The sequence below is a fragment of the Mus musculus genome, chromosome 11, assembly GCF_000001635.26.
Source record: "Mus musculus strain C57BL/6J chromosome 11, GRCm38.p6 C57BL/6J".
In the NCBI taxonomy this organism is placed as follows: Eukaryota; Metazoa; Chordata; class Mammalia; order Rodentia; family Muridae; genus Mus; species Mus musculus.
This window is the reverse complement of record NC_000077.6, coordinates 45,743,763-45,754,401: the sequence shown is the minus strand read 5'-3', so window position 1 is coordinate 45,754,401 and position 10,639 is coordinate 45,743,763. Positions and strand designations below refer to the sequence as shown.

At 42.9% G+C, this 10,639-nt stretch overlaps 1 long non-coding RNA gene across 2 annotated transcripts in view; it reads left to right on the top strand.

Annotated features, from left to right (window-relative positions):
* The first annotated feature begins 1,458 nt into the window (after positions 1-1,458).
* The window catches only part of Gm39816, a 91,974-nt gene continuing 82,793 nt past the window's right edge, over positions 1,459-10,639 (top strand). For both annotated transcript variants that reach the window (XR_001780196.1, XR_879813.2), the window contains exons 1-2: positions 1,459-1,497; positions 2,184-2,312. This is a non-coding gene — a long non-coding RNA (predicted gene, 39816). The remainder of the gene's footprint in view (positions 1,498-2,183; positions 2,313-10,639) is intronic.

Below are 10,639 nucleotides of genomic sequence, written 5' to 3'. Positions count from 1 at the left end.
ACCTAGCATGGTTCTTGCAAAAGCTGAACAATATGTTTGTAATCATGAGATTATAAAAGTCAGGCCTTTGGGGGGAAAAAAATGTCTGGAGAGCCTGGGTTGAGTTTGGTTAAAAGAATCTTTGTCCCTGTTTTTGAAAGTGCTGCTTTGGAAGGCTGTAAAGATGCAAAGCATGCTTTGTCACTGAGATGCTTGGGGACAGCAGAGTAAGAGTTTGAGTCCCTTTGCTGTTGGCTGCGTGGAGCCCTGGCCCTGGGTACCACTTGTGCACAGCAGCACATCTCTTACTCAGCCTATGCTGGCAGCTGTCCAGGTTAAGACTCTTCCCCAATTCAAAATCAGGCATCATCTCCATGGGTTCCCCGGAGAGTGAGATCTCCATATTTCACATATAACAGTTGTAGGTGTGGCTTGGCCTCTCTAAGCTTTTATTTTTACCTCATCATTTTTTTTTTTTTGAGGCAGGTCTCATGTGAGAGACCAGATCTTGGGTTCAGACTCCATCTTAAGAACCTGACCTAAGGTTGAACTCTCTAGCACCAGTTTCCAGGTTACTTCCCAACAAACGTGTGCATCCAAGTTACAAGCTTGCCCCTGGCACTTCACTTCCTAACGACCACCAATCAGGAGGAAAGAGGAAGTTAAGTTTATGGTTTGGTTCCCAGCACCAGCCAATTATTTTAAAGGGCAACAAAATTCCACTCTAGCCCCCCTCCCAATCAGATGTGTGCCAGGCTAGAAGTCCCCCTTGCTTGTTTGCTATAAATGCTTGCTTGAAACTGGGCTCTGGGCTTCACCCTCTCATCCTACTGTGTCAGAGATGGCAGTGTGGCCTGGGCTCAAACTTGTAAGTAGAGACCTTAGTGTGATGGCCTCGGGGATCGGCTCCTTGGTGGTCTTTTGGGGTTTGTGAACACTGAACGGCACAACACATGTAGTCTAGATTGGCCTTGAACCCATCACACTGGGGGACATGAACAAAGGGTAGGAATTCTTTAACTGTAATCCCCCATCAGGTTAGAGCAAGAAGGAGGGACTGCCATTGCAAGTGATAATCCAGGCTGCATTCCTCCTGGTTTAGTCTCAACAATAGTTTCTTTAGATTTATTTATTTATTTAATGCATATGGGTACACTGTCAGTCTCTTCAGACACACCAGACGAGGGCATCAGACAGCCACCGTGTGGTTTCTGGCAATTAAACTCAGGACTTCTGGAAGAGCAGTCAGTGCTCTTACTGTTAAGCCATCTCTCCAGCCCCAAATGTGGGGATTTTAAACTTATCTTTTACATTTCTTTTAAAAATTGTATTCCTACTATAGCTTGTGCCTATAAAGCAAAATGACCTCATATAAGCAAAGTTAGCAATGACATCATTCTAAAAGAGGAAGTTTTAAAATCTTTAACATCTCCTACTTCTGAAATGGTTTCATTTCTTTTGTATTGTGTGCTTGAGTCAGAAGCCAAGGGAGGTTGCCACACGGACCGGTAATGGCTTGTAAGTCTGTTAATTCATGAATTTCCACTCTGACTCCTCACTGTGTGAAGAATTCAGGTTGCTGCTGGCTTTTGCTGGTTTTAATCCTGTAGAGCAGTGGTTCTCAACCTTCCTAATTCTGTGACCCCTTTACTGAGTAATTTATATGTAAGTCAATTACGTGAGGAATACAGTTCCTCATGTTGTGTGACCCCGGACCATAATGTTATTTTGTTGCTGCTTATAACTATAATTTTGCTACTATTATAAATCGTTATGTAAATGTCTGACATGCAAGATATCTGATATGGGAGCCTTGTGAGAACGACTGCTATAGACAATGTAGTGCCTGCATGTGAACAGAGAGATGGTGAAGTCTGATTGGAATCAGATGAGATCTCTTCCTAGCTAAGAGAGTCTGTTCTTTGAGGGGTGTGGCTTGCTCAGCAGCCTGGGGTTTGTATATGGTACCTGTAGCCTCTTGTCTTTCCCTGAGTCCCTGCTTTGTGCACTGCTCTGACCTCTAGTGGAATTGGCTTGTTAACACATACAGACCAAGTGCTTCCTTCTGCTTTGGCTGGGAGCATGCCTGCCCTTGCATCCTTAAGTCTGCTGCTCCTCAGATTTCTAGGACTTGAGGAGGAGTCAGGATTCCAGATACTGTCTTGAAGTGATCAGGTGGATTTTGACCACTAAATCTTTCTTAGGAGTAGAAGAATCATTCTTTAGAGCAGCTGGAAGCAACTGTCCTTCCACCAACATTTCAAGCGGCCACAGAACTCAGCTTGACCAGTGTTCAGAGAGAGGCCGGGACCCAGCCTGGGAATGATGGGAGGGTAAGCCTCTTTTTGTTCCTGGCATCTAGAGTTACAAGGTCTCTGCCTCTTTGGTCACATGGAGAGACAGGCTGCCTGAGAATGAAATCAACAGTGTCTCTGGAGCCATCATTAAGCTGCACTTCCTGGTCGTGCCTGGATCGAGCCAATGCACTTTTTCTCTCTTTGGCTCATCGCACTGGGATACTGTTCCTTGCATCTGTAAAAGCAATTTCGGTGGCAATCAGGTTAGCTATGACTATTTCATAGGTAGTGAATCAAAACTAACTGTGAAACATATATACTGTGGTACTATTTCTGACCCTCAGCACATTCAAAATTACTGAGGAGTCCAAGGGACTGTTTTGAAATGCCAGACTCCACCCATGAAGGCAGGAAGCAGGTTTGCTAAACTCATCTCTTTCACTCACTGATCGAGAACAAGTCCTCAGTAAATTTTGGTGGAACTCATCGGCAGTTGCTTGGTAGTGCTCACTGATATGGGGATGTAATCTCCATCCCCTGATACTGGCGAACCATTCAGGAGAACGCCTTTTCTCAGTTCTGCTAAAGGGAGAATGAGGCTTACAATTTGGCTCAGGGAAAAAGTGTGTATCTTGCATGTGTGCATGGGGTGAGGGAGGAAGCAATTGCCACTGAAGGTTTAACTGCTGCAAGATTTCTGTGGCAGCCTAGTGGGATGCTCATTGTTTAAATTCTTTCAACATTCCTATGTTTAAGAATAACCAAAATGAAAAGCTACCCAAAGAAAAATGGTTATCAATATCTAGTGGGTACTTCATGTTTATCCAACCCAAAACAAACTTTCAATTCTTGAATCATAGGGTGAATGTCAGATAAAGCCAACTGCTTACAAAGTAAGTATTCATTTTCTACAACAACAACAACAAAACTCCCTAGAGTCTTCTTTAAGGAATAGGAATATAGCCTCAGCTACTGGGAAAGTTGGGGTAACAGAATTATTTGGACTTGGAGTCGGAGGTCTGCCTGGGCAACCTTGTAGACTCTTATTTCAAGAGAAAGAAGCAATATAAAACGATAACAGTAATTAAAGTAATCCAAGAGGAGCCCAGCGGGGATGGCTCAGCAGTTAAGAGCACTTGCTGCTCTTCCAAAGGACTCGGGTTCAATTCCCAGCACCCACATGACAGCTGATAACTTTCTGTAACTCTCCTTCCCAAGGGCTCCTTACCCTCTTTTGGTTTCTGTGGGCATGAGGCATGCATGAGGTGCACAGACATAAATGCAGGTAACACAGCCACACCTATAAATAATAAAACATCTTAACTAATGACCCTGTAAAGAGACAATTTAAGCTGAAGAGGTAAGAGGAAATTGGAATCAGCTCAGAGTGTAGATTCTTCCCTTTTGCCTTCCTGCCTGCCCCTGTCCTTTACTTTGCTAAGATAAAGAGGCTTTCATATTATAACATCATTGCTGAATTTGGGACCACAGACAAGATGGTAAGATTTATCCATGATGTGATCACCTAACAACAGTGGTCAACGTGACTCAAAACTTCACACTTTATAGACACTGGCAAGCTGAAGCTATACAGCCCTAGGGAGAATTTCCGTTGTCAGCACAACTTATTGATGAGGAAGCTGACCAGGCAGAAGAAAGGAAGTTTCTTCTGCAGAGCAAATGCCAGCTCCACCCAAGAGCCACAGGGGAGTCTGCACTTGAACTCAAGGGCTCTGTAGCTTTTCCTCATCCACACTCTGAGTGCAGCCTGGCTGGGGAACTGGTTCTCTTGAACTAGTTCACTATCCTTTCATATAGTTGGGGCACTGTGGCTCATTGGATCAGTGCTTGCCTTGCTATGTATCAGGCCCTGAGTGGGAGTCCCAGAATGGCAAAATCCCCTCAAAATCCTTTCATATTGATAACTGCAGAATGCACACATGTGCTCTCTCTCTCTCTCTCTCACACACACACATACACACACATACGATCACACACACACACACACACACACACACATATATATATATATATATATATATATATATATATACACACACACATGACACATGTACAAGTATAACATTTGTACAATAACTTTATTCATGGCGCTTTATGGCTTAAACACTATCTACAAAGGGCTGAATTTGATGGCACACTCCTTTAAGTTTAATACTTGGGAGGCAGAAAGTGGCTGAATTTGATGGCACACTCCTTTAAGTTTAGTACTTGGGAGGCAGAAAGTGGATGATCTCTGTGAGTTTGAGGTCATCCTGGTCTACATCGAGTTTCAGGACAGCAATAGCTACATAGAGAGACCCTGTCTCAAACAAAACAAGCAAAACCCCCAAACAACAACAAAACTGTATATGAAAAGGGCTGGAGAGATTGCTCAATGATTAGAATGCACACTGCTCTCACAGAAGATCCAGTTGGTTCCCTATATAGGGCAACTCACCACTGCCAGTAACTCCAGTTCTCTTCGGGGCTGGGGCAATAGCTAGGTTGGTGAAGGATGATGGGTAAGGATGGTGGCCTGACTCAAATCCCCAGAACCCGCATGAGCCATTGGATGTGGGGCATATGTGTATGATCAGCGTTGGTGAGGTGGAGTCAGGAAGCTCAGCCAGCCTAGCCTACTCATTTTGAGCTCTGTGTCAGTAAGGAATTCTGTCTCAGGAAACAACAAGCAAGCAACAAAAGCGGGTGTCTGGCACTCAAGGAATGAGATCGGAGGGTTGTTCTTTGGCCCCTATACGCACTTATTGTTCACGAACACTGTCCCCACAAGTATATACAACAAAATAGGCTCTTTGCAGATGTAAACAAGTTAAGATGCAGCTTTTGTAAGACACACCCTAAGACTGCTAGTATCTCTTAAAGAAAAGGATACTGCCACTTGAAGCTGATGCGAAGGAAGCCTTTCCAATGACCTAGGGAACCAGATGATAGGTCGAGGCAGGGCAAGGTACCTGAAATCTCAGAGTGTGGCCCTGGCTGGCATCCTGATTTCAGACTTGCAGCATCCACAGCCGTGGGAGAATAAACCAGAGTTGTTTTCTGCCACTCAGTTTGTGATAAGTCTGTTATAGTGGAAAAACAAGTAAGACCCCAATTCCCTTTTAGGGAGCCTGGGCATTACCCTAAGGATTGGAAGGCCATTAGCTCAGCATAGACTCCGTTTCTCTCTGTTTGCCCCTCTGTGGTTTTCCACCCGGTGAGCACACAGGGTTTCCCACGTGGAGGCGCATGCGTGATCTGCAGGCGCTTTCCTGCGCTTTTCCGGATTATTTAGGCTGGGTGCAAATTGCTTCTTAGGCGATTATTAGGGTACAACCCCTCGTCTTTGCATTATGCTTTTCCTTCCTTCCTTCCTTCCTTCCTTCCTTCCTTCCTTCCTTCCTTCCTTCCTTCCTTCCTTCCTTCCTTCCTCCCTCCCTCCCTCCCTCCCTCCCTCCCTCCCTTCCTTCCTTCCTTCTCAGTATTTTCTCTTCCATCGGTCGTTTTTCTTGGAATGTTTTGCTTAACCCCCTGCCAACTTTTGTAAGACTATGTTCTGGTGGATTTATGTCTGTGGTTCTGGACAGAGTAGCTATCAATTGTCCTTTCCCTGGGTACGGGTGTTGAACTTCTATCAATGAGGTAAACTGTTGTTGCTGCCGTAACATGGTTATTTAACTAAATACCACATCTCTTTTCTATTTTAACCTGTAGCTTTCGAAACATACTTACCTAATTTAATATCCCTCTTTAACCGTAGGGTGTCACATGGCTCCTGTTATTTACCCCCCCCCCCCAACTCTCATAATTTCCTTCCAGCTTGATGAAATAGCCTTGTTTCTGTGAGAGCACTGTTTCTTGTGGATTTAGTTAAGAATTTTGTGTTTTACAAATACAAAAGAATAGCTTTGCCCCTGTGGGTTGATTACGCTGTTGAATGAGGGCTTGGGGGATGATGGTGGTGGTGGTGATGATGATGTGTGTGAGATAGATAGATAGATAGATACATAGATACATAGATACATAGATACATAGATACATAGATACATAGATACATAGATACATAGATACATAGATACATAGATACATAGATAGATACAGACAGACAGACAAGGACTCACTTTGCAGCTCAGGCTGGCCTACAACCTGTTATGTAGACTAGGCTGGCCTCAAATTCACAGAGATCCTCTTGCCACCTAGCACCATGCCAGGCTGACACTCCCTATCCCCATAGACTCTCAGTGAGGAGTGGAGCCTTCGAGCCCCTCCCCCACACATGATGAAAAGCTGACCAGTGTTCTTGAGTGGATAATTCCAGCTGCAGTAGTTGACTAGTGCTTTGGCCCTGTGAAGGGGACAGTGTTTCACAGCACCTCTGCTAACTCTGGCTCTCACACTGCTTTTGTCTCTCTTCTGTGATGTCTCCTGTGCCCTCTTTCTGTGTTCTGAGGAGGCTTTGTGTCTTTTTAGTCACAGTGCTATTAAAGGAGGCCTCTGCTTTCTGAGCATTTGACTCTGGAAACAACGGCATTCCAAGATTACAACTGTATGATGGAGACTGCTGGTGACGTCATTACCTATATCCTAGACATTATTAAATGTCCTTCTCAGATGGAAATCCTAGGACATGAATTGAAACACCTGAAAGTGCACAGTTGCACTGAATGTGTGACAGGATTGTTGGAGTCCTTTTGTCCTGTGGTGCCAAGGTAATGTGTTCAACACTTTCTGCCCATTTCCAGCCCTTAGTCACAGACACAAGCTTCGTTCTGTCACTGTGGGTTTATCTGTTTTGGAGATCTCATGTGAACGAACTCACAGAACGTGTGCTTTCCATGCCCTGCTTTGGCTTAGTGTAATGCCTTGAAGTTTCATCTATGGTATTATGTGTGTCCGTAATTCATTCCTTTTTACAAATGTGTAAGAATCCAGTGTGTGTTTGTCTATGCAGTCATCTATTGATGGGCATTTGTGATATTCTCATTTTCAGCTGTCATGAATAGTACAGCTATGAACATTCTGCATTATATATGTATATATATAATACACACACACACACACACACACACACACACATATCATGTGGGCCTTGAACTCACCATCCTCCTGTCTCTGTCTGTTGAGAGCTGGGATCCAGGAACTGCACCCAGCATCCATCATGTTTTCTGAGACAGTGTCTCATGTAGTCCAGGCTGGCCTCAGACTTGCTTTATAGCAGAGGATGATTTTGAATTACTGATCCTCCTGCCTACATCTCCCAAGGTCAGGGATTACAAGTGTGTGCCCCTGTGCCCAGTTTATTCAGTGCAGGGGATAAACCCAGGTCTCTGAATGCCGAGCAAGCACTCCACCGGCTGAGCCACAGCCCCATGCAGTCTTCATCCTCTGGTGATATTCTCTATCATTTGAGGGTTTATTTTATAATATATACTGGTTATTACCCTCATTTTGCAGATGGGGAAACTGAGGCTTGTAAAACGCAAAGCATCTTTGCAAGTTATACATCACTAAGCGATAGACTATAAATCTCTGTGATTCTGAAAGTTGAAATTTGTCACAATTATGTGCCCCTATTTGAAATTTTTTCCCTTCTGATTTTATTGAACAGTTACATTACTGCATCAGAGTAGATGGAGTATATCATATGGCAAAGGTTATGATTTTATCAAACTCTGATTTATCTGTGCATTGATAAACACACATGTCTTTCCTGGGTCATGATGCAGTACGTATGATTGTGAACTGGAGTCAAAGGCTGCCAACACACTGCTCTGAACTTTTTATGTGTGTGCATATGTGTCTGTGTGTCCAAGTCTGACAAACTTCTTGGAATTATCCTTGGAATTCACAAGTCAGAAATCCCTCTCCCCCAGGCGCAACTTCCCTCTACACAGCCACCACTGCCCCACCCTACAGGCTTTCAACCAGCATTTGTTTGCAGAGAGGCCAATGTCTTTGAAGTTTATTTCCCCTCAATTATTAAATGACAATGGTGTACTTTTTCTAGGTGATAGTCCACATCATCTCACTTAGCATGACAGACCCGGAGTGCTCTTTTTGTCTTTATTAGCTCCCACATCAGAAAGACAGGCCTCTGGAGGAGTCTAAGAGAGAGACATCTTCCTTCCTAGAATGGTAGTCCCCAAGGAACTTCTGGAAAGGGCCCCCATGGCTGTGCCAATGATGATTTCCTGTAGTGAACGGCGGGTTTTCTGCACATCAGTCGCTGTCTTGTAGTGGTTCTCTAGGGAGCACTTCAAAAGCCAGTCTGAAAATGTGTTCTGCAAAACATAGATTTTTATTATTAATAATGAGAATGTATTAAAGTTGTCAAGTTGTTGGTCGGCAGACTCCAAAGTGGCCTTTTAGTAAACTTGAGTGAATTATGGTCTAAATCTATAAACCATGATTAGGATGTTGAGTTTTTATTTATTTTAGAGGCAAGAGTTGTGTCACTGAAATGGTTTAGAAAAAGCCAGAATGTCCAGAGGCTCTTAAAAAATCTTTACATATGTCTTTATTATTTTTTAAACATTTAATTGTTAAATATACTTTCACTGTGTGTATGTGTGTGCGTATGTGTGCATGTGTGTGTGTGGGTATGTATACCCAAGGATAACAGGTGTCATTCTCTATTAGTCTTTATCCTATTGTCTTGAGAAAAGATCTTCCACTAAACTTGATCTTTGCCATTTCTGCTAGACTCATGGCCAGAAAACCCCAGTGCTCATTCTGGTTCTACCTCTGTATGATGCTGGGGTTTGCAGGTGTGGGTATAGCTATGTCTGCTGTCTTTTTAAGCTGGGTACTGGGATCTGAACTTGGGTCCTCATACTTACATAGGTACTCTTACCCACTGAGACATCTTCCCAACTCCTCTACATACAAATGCTCAAGTGTAAAGGCATTTTAATCCAGTAACATGGCTACTTTGATCACATCCAGAGATCTTCTAGGTCTGTTCTAGGTCTGTGTGATCTGACTGGAATACAGACACATCCTTAGTACACGCCTTTAATCTGTAAAGCTTAGTTTGTAGAAGGAAGCAGCCATGTTTGAAAGTAACATCTAATTGAGGGGCAGACAAAGTGATGAATCACAGAAAGATTTGACAGAATGAATCACAGATAGGATACTCCCAACTTTCAGGAGAAAAGCTATTTAAGAGCAGTGCTGGGGGAGAGACTCAGTTTCGTTCAGTCAGTTCTGTTGAGTGGAGTTGAGTTTGACAATTAGTTGGGAGTTGAGAAGGGTGGGAGTCACTGCAGTGAGTGTAGTGCAGTGGAGTTGCATTTGTTAGTGAGTTCATGCAGGTCAGTGCAGGTCAGAAGAGGCAGTTGATAGAGAGTAAGAAGGAGCCAGAAGACTAGAACCCAATTGCCAGAGTTAGTTTGAGGTCAAGCAGAGCAAATCAGCGAGACGCTGAGAGAAGACAGATTGAATCAGTTAGCTTGGAGAGGAGTTTGAGCCAGAACAGCTGAGTTGAACCAGTTAGTCAGAGCTCAGAAAGAACAAGAAAGGGTGACTTTATTCAGTAGTAAACCTCCAAGACAACAATTACATCTGGTGAATAAGAGTTATATTTACACTCAAGGTGTATTGTGATGATTTAATGAGATGCCTATTGTGTAGTGATTTCTGCCATCATCAGACTAACATCTATGACACTCCCCATACTCAACATGAAGAACTTGTACACACTGTAACTTAAAATTGGCACATTTTATCCAATGTCTCCTTACTTCCTTTATCCCTAGCCATTTTAACATATATATATATATACATATATATATTTTTTTGCCTTTATGTATTTGACTTTTTTATTTTTTTAGATACCACATGTTAGTATTTGTCTGATCGTACTTGGCTTGATGTCCTCTGTCAACTAACATGCTTTGTGTGTGTGTGTACACATGCATGGATGTGTATGCATGTGTGTGTACATATGTGTGGATGTGTATGCATGTGTATTACAATCTTTTAAAATAGGCTATTTGATTCTTTTTTTATTAGATATTTTCTTTATTTACATTTCAAATGTTATCCCCTTTCCTAGTTTCCCCTCTGAAAATCCCCTATCCCTTCCCCCTGCTCCCCAACCCACCCACTCCCGGCTATTTGATTCTTAAAGATCCTATTTTTAAAATAGGATTTTTCTTATTGTTTTTATTTTGAAACATTACTTTAAAAAATGAATTATTTATTTTATATATAGGACTATACTGTAGCTGTTTTCAAATACACCAGAAGAGGGCATTGGATCACATTACAGATGGTTGTGAGTTACCATGTGGTTGCTGGGAATTCAACTCAGGACCACTGAGCCATCTCTCCAGCCCCTGAAAAATTACTTCTTGTGAGAT